General features: G+C 65.7%; 1 protein-coding gene across 5 annotated transcripts in view; it reads right to left on the reverse strand.

The window, feature by feature from the left end:
• Positions 1 to 5,784, reverse strand: part of HPCAL1 (hippocalcin like 1) — a 67,767-nt gene extending 61,983 nt beyond the window's left edge. The window contains exon 1 of one of the 5 annotated variants that reach the window (XM_081100712.1): positions 5,736 to 5,784. The gene's annotated coding sequence lies outside the window, so the exon portion shown is untranslated. The other 4 variants (XM_081100711.1, XM_081100714.1, XM_081100713.1 and 1 more) reach the window with 4 other exon arrangements.
• Positions 5,785 to 6,000: the final 216 nt, after the last annotated feature.

A 6,000-nucleotide genomic window follows, 5' to 3' on the forward strand; every position in this document is an offset into this window, starting at 1 on the left:
GGCCCATGCTCCTCCTGGAGTCCCGGCAGCGGGGGCGCTCCCACTCCCCACACCCCAGCGCCTGTCATGCTCACGGGCTGTTTGATGCTCTCCCCACCCCCAGTCCAAGATCCGCCCCACCTCAGGAGGGAGGAGGCCTGTGCCCAGCCCTCCAGGCCCAGGGAGGAGCAGGCACAGAGCCGGTGCTCAGAGGGACAGAGTGAACCTGGGGGTGGCGGACAGGGAGCGAGATGACAACCTGTTTTTTTTTGCTCCCAGGAGGGACAGCGTGGGGAGGGGAGGGGGAAGGACGGGGAGGGGCAGCGCCACGGAGGGGACCCATTAGATGAGGGGGAAAGAGCACAAACACCTCAGACCTCTAGCTGGGAGGAGCTGGGAGGAGCTGGGAGGAGCTGGGAGGAGCTGGGAGGAGCTGGGAGCCAGCGCCAACAGGCAGAAGGGGGGTTTCGGTGACGGGGGCGGTGTGGCTCTGCGTCCGTGCGTCCGTGCGTTGGGTCTGAGCATTGGGACAGCTCCGGCTCGCTCACCTGACTTAGCACAGCCCCAGCTCAGGGGCACCCCCCTTGCTCAGGGGCACACAGAGCAAGGGAAGGGTCTGACAGGCAGCAGGGTGCAGAGGCAATCAGGGGAGACTTCCGGAGGGGAGCCAGGAACCCCCAAAGCCTTCTTCCTGTCTGCGGAACGCGGCAGCTTTATCCACGGAGGAAGCACTGAACAGTCCTGAGCGCTTCTTAGCCAAGGGCCAGAGACTCACCCCTCACCCTCCCACTTCCCGTCCAGGAGGCAGGAGGGGCTGTGCTGGCCGGTACCCCAGCTCGGGCTCCCGCCACCCTGGCTGCACCTCTGAGTGCAGGGAAGACCCAGCCCTGGGCGAGCAAGTGCGGGGGGGGGGGCATGAAAAGAGCCCCAAGACGGCACCTTCGCTTCGCGGCCTGCGGTGGGCAGGGCAGGCTGGGCAGCGGGAGAGCCCGGCTCGCTGGGGAGGCGGCTGCAGCTGACAGGCCTCGGAAATGCAGAGGGATGAAGCTTTGCCTCAGAAACTCAATTAGACCTGAAAGGACACAGCAGGACGGCCTCGGAGAGGACTGACGGTGCCTTCGGGTGATTAGAACAGAATCCCTGAGACCTGCACCTTGCGCATCAGGGCCCAAGCAGCGTAGCGCCTGTCAAACGGTATTGATGGCCTGGCGTGAGCCTCAAGCCTCATGCCACTCGGTTCCAACGTGGGGATTTGAGAGAAACCATCTCCCCGCGGGCCAGTGGCACCGGGACGGCGAAGCCCGCTCCGCGATCTCCGGATACAATTACCCTCTGTCATCCCCTAATTAGAAACCCAACCCAAAGGGCCACGTGAGATGCCAGCTGTGCAGCCTGCCGTGTGGGCATGAACACGCGAAGGAAACCCAACGAGAGGGTGGCAAATGGTGCGTCCCCACGCGGAGCACCAGGACAGCGCCCTCCTTCCCCTCGCACATGGCACCAGGTGCTACAAACCAGCAAAAGGCACACAATCCCCCATCAAGTCTGGGCTGGCAGCTCAGAAAGCGGCGGGCGGCCTTACCCCACCGCCAACAAGCGTGATTTAGGGCCGTCTGGAATGCGAAGTCCTAATGCAGACCTGATCCCGGTGCAGATAACACTTCAGCGGCCAAGCAGCTGACTTCTGGTGCCAAGTGCGCTCTGGGAATGAGCGTGAGTACCCTGGATTGGCACGAGTTCATGAGTCGGTGCTGAGAACTCGGCACTTTACCACCAGTGAGTGGCAGCACCAGGTCTTAGGCTAAGTGTGGGGGCAGGACCACAGGAGTAAGGAGGGCACGGACACTCCACACGGTCCTTTCTGTGAAGGGCAACCCTCGGAACGGCGCACGCGGGGCCGGAGGCAGTGGGCGCAGCCCCGGAGACAACGCTCCCGCGCCGCCAGGACGGAGCTCCATCCGCAGCAGCTCCAGGGAGAAGTGCGGCCGGGTGTGGGCAGCGGGGAGCCCACCCCTGGCCCCTCTTGGAGCTCTCATTCTGCACAGCCAGAGGGGCCTGCGGTAAATTCCGAAGGCATCTGCCCAGCTTCTGTTCCTCTCCGTCTCTCTCCAGGAGGGACTGTTGGGAATGAATGGACGGGTTGGCTAGAGTTTGGGCAAACCTCTGTTCTTCTGGGGTTTTGACTGATTCTTGTTTTCAGGTCAAAGGAGATTCCAGGCCCCCGATTCCCAAAGCCAAGTCTCCCCAGTGATTAGGGCACACGGACGTCTATCTCCCGCCCCACAGAAAGCGTCGGGGCCAGGCTGGCGCTCGGCTCCCAGCGAGCAGGAGGCAGAGCCCCCGGGCCTTCTCTCGGCACATTATTCAATGAAACCTCAAGAGCTCAGTAATTACAGGCACTTTCCAAAGCCAAGCAGAAACAGACCCAGAGCCAAAATACTGGTTTGCTTGAGACAAGGGGCTGGTTTTAACCAAGGGGGAAAAAATAACCCAGCTTTTGGTTTGTCTTCTGAGAAAGCCAGACAGATTTTTTAAAAATATTATTACTGAACCTGGTTATGGGGAAGAGAGTAGGATTCAGATCCAACGCTCCTTCTCTGCTAGGATATAAAACCCCTTTACCAAGCAGGTTGCAGCCTGCGTGTGCCCCGGACCCCAAGCAGGAGGAGCTTGCATACTCTGTTCCCCCTACATGCCATCGCTCTGAGAGCTCAGAGCTTCTGTCCGGAGGAAGACAAACCAGAGGAACCAACCCGGAGTTTGCTGTGCTGGGTCCTGAAAGCCTGCAGAGGGCTCCAGCCCCCACCCCCCCCCCCCCCTCCACACACACACCAGGACACCTGCAGGAGGCCGTGGCCACCGTTCGACGCCCCTGCCCATGCCACGCCAGCTCCATTTTGCGAGCTCGTGCACCGTGAGGCTGGCTGCTCCCCTGGTGAGAGGTTATTTTGGTGTTCAGACTGGGCAGGGTCCTGAGAGGAAGGAACCACAGGACAGGGAGGGAAGGAATCGCTCGCTGGCCCTGGCAAAAGGCAGCTGCCAGATGGCCCTGCTGGGTCGGAGCAAGCGCTTCGGTGCTGTGGGCAGGACTCTGAGGGTGCCTCGTGGGCAGCGCAGCGTGCACACTCCCTGCAGTTCAGTGGTGCAAGGAGCAGGTGGCAAAGCTACATATTTTTTAAATTAAGGTGTGGGACTAGGATGCATGATCCCACAGGAACCCTCAGCCTCCTGCGCGAAGCTGATGGGAGGTGGGGGGGGGGGGAGGGCAGGAGGGTGTCCACCCCGGCAAACACCCTCCTCTAGGGGGAACAGGCCCAGCCAGATGCCCGGGGCACCATCGATCTGCACCTGCACCTGCACCTGCGGGGAGCGCCCCTTGCATCCATGGCTGTCAGATTCCAGAGCTGCACTCCCCGAGGACCAGCACTTGTTGAACAAAAGGGCTCCTCACAGCCGCTGCCTCCGCTGGGGAGAAGCGCCCCCGCTCGGCGCCGGGGCCTTCGTGGCTGGAACGGGGCCAGGGTCCACGCTGCTCGCTCCTGCTCCTGCTCCTGCTCGCTGCAGGCGGCCGCGAGGTGCGACGAGGAGGAGGCGGCGGCGGCGGTGCCCCCAAACTTTCTCCAACCTCCGTGCTTTGCGGTTAAGTTAGGGCCGGGAGAGAGGCACAAAACGCGCGCAGGGGGAATGTACGCGCCCCACCCATGATAAAGGGGGGGAAAGGTTTAACAAAGAAACTCCGATCTCATGAACGTAGCACCTACTGGCACCAGGCACGGGGCCAGGAGCTGCCTCCAGTGCGTTCTCCTGGACCTGTCACCGCAGACCCCGAGGGACCAGCTGCCCCAATTTGACAGAGAAGCGACTCACAGCCCAGGGAGGTGGCGTGTCCGCCGGGCGCGTGTGGGTCTGGCGATGCCAGGCTCCTGGCTCGGAAACAACTCCCCCCCCCCCCCCCGCCCGCCCGGGAAGGAGGAAGCAGACGGCCGCCGGGCCCCTCCCCCGGTCTGAACGCACAGGCGACCCACGTGGGCCGCGCGGACCTGCGGGGTTAGTGGGGCTGCCCCCCAGGCCCGTGCCCGCCCCCGGGACCCCAGCGGTCCCCCGGCGGCTCGGGGCTCCGCATTGCGCGGGGCAGGCGGGCACCGGGCTCGGAGCGCGGGGCTGGACCGCCCACGCCCACCCGCCACTCCAGCCCCACGCACAGCCGCTCCCACTTGACACCCGCCCCGCACCTGTCCCCACCGGCAACTGTCCCCGACACACAATCCACAAATGCCTCCCCAAAATGTGCACACACGGATCCCCACGAGGAAACGCCACTCCAGGGCACACCACCGTTCCCGGTTCCCACGACTCCAGCGCACAGAGAAACGCAGGAACCCCCCAACACACACACACGCACGCACACGCTTACACACTCACATGATTACACACTCACATGCTCATGCTTACACGCTCACATGCTTGCACACTCTCATGCACATGCTTACACACTCACACGTAGCGAGCCAGTGTGTGTGAGCGTGCGACACGCGCGCACCCTCTGAGCCCGCACCCCCCCGAGCCCCGCAGCCCGCCGCTTGCCTACCTGCTCCAGGGCAGGACGCGTCCCCCGGCTTCCCGAACCCAAGTTGGGCGCCGCCGCGCGGGGGTAGGCGCCGGCCGCCGCCCGGGACTAGCGCGCTAAGGCCGGGAAGGGTGGCTAGGAGAGCGGGCCTCCTCGCGCCCGCAGCCGCCGCACCGGCCCGGAGCTCATCGCCGTCCAGAAAAACAAAAGGAAGCCGGCAGCAAGGGAGGGAGCGAGCCGGAGGCACCCGCCCGTCCGCCGCCCGCAGACGCCGCGGCCCGCCTGCCAGCCCCGGGAAGGAAGGGACGCGAGGGCGGGGCCCGGAGGGGCGGCGAGGGGCGGGGCGCGGGGCCGGGGGCGGGGCGCGGGGCCGGGGGCGGGGCTCGTTGCCTAAGACTCGCCTCGGCCACGCCCCCAAATTAGCCCCGCCCGCCGACCGGCGCTCCGGCCACGCCCCCTCCATGGCCACGCCCCCCGCTGGCCGCTCGGCGCGGGACCCCTGCTCCGGTCCCCGCTGGCCCCCAGCTCCTCCAGCGCACTCTCAGCGGAGCGGCGCCCTGGCCCAGCCGCAGCCGCAGCCCCGCGTGGATTTCGGGGCGCGGGCGGGGGAGGGGGAGCCGAGCACTGGTCCCACCTCCGAACCCGTGGCCTCTGGCCTGCGGGTGTGGGAGAGGCCGGGAGGCGGTGCCCAGGAGGAGCCGGCCCCCGCGCGTTCCCCGCCTCCCGCGGTCCCTGCAGGAAGTGCGGCCTGGGTGGCCCAGAGGGGAAGAGGCCGAGTCGTCCAGGGCGTCGCCAGGCACCTCTGACCCCGCCTGCCCCCTCCCGCCGCCGCCCGCCCGAGAGCAGACACCACCGACCTTCCGCGCCTCCTGGAGGGAGGGAACCGGCGTGCGGAGGAGGGGTCTGCAATGGGCTCCGGTGACTTCGATCACTCCGGGCCGTATGCGCAGGCCCCTGAGGCTCCCTGGCCTCGGCTCCCTCCTACGACACGGGGAGGAAGAGGAGGAGGAGGAGGAGGACGGGGGGAGGAGGAGGAGGAGCGAGCTTCCTCGCCCTCCCCTCCCCGACGCCCGTGGGTCTCTAGAGGAAGGGGCTTGGCTGACAGCTCAGCCCCCGGCACAGGTGGCCTCGGGTCCCAGGGAGAGCAGACCGTGTTCCCCGGACCCCCTCCATCCCCTGCCCGTGGCACCTGCGTAGGAGGCAGTAACGGGGACTTCTCGCCCAGCAGCTCCCGAATCGAAAATCAGGGCCTTAGAAGAGCAAATATATCCACACTCCACCACTCCCACCACCACCCACCCAACCACCCCAAGCGAGGTAACCACAGAAACAGCCAGAAATGCGGAGCTGGGCCTTGGCGTTAGGCAGACAAACTGGCTTCCTGGCGTCTCCAGGGGAAAACTCAAATCCTCCTCCACCAAATCGGGGCGCGGGGCTCCCACTCCAGGAGGCTG

The sequence above is a fragment of the Myotis nattereri genome (genome assembly GCF_964212035.1).
Source record: "Myotis nattereri genome assembly, chromosome: 10".
NCBI classification, from domain to species: Eukaryota; Metazoa; Chordata; class Mammalia; order Chiroptera; family Vespertilionidae; genus Myotis; species Myotis nattereri.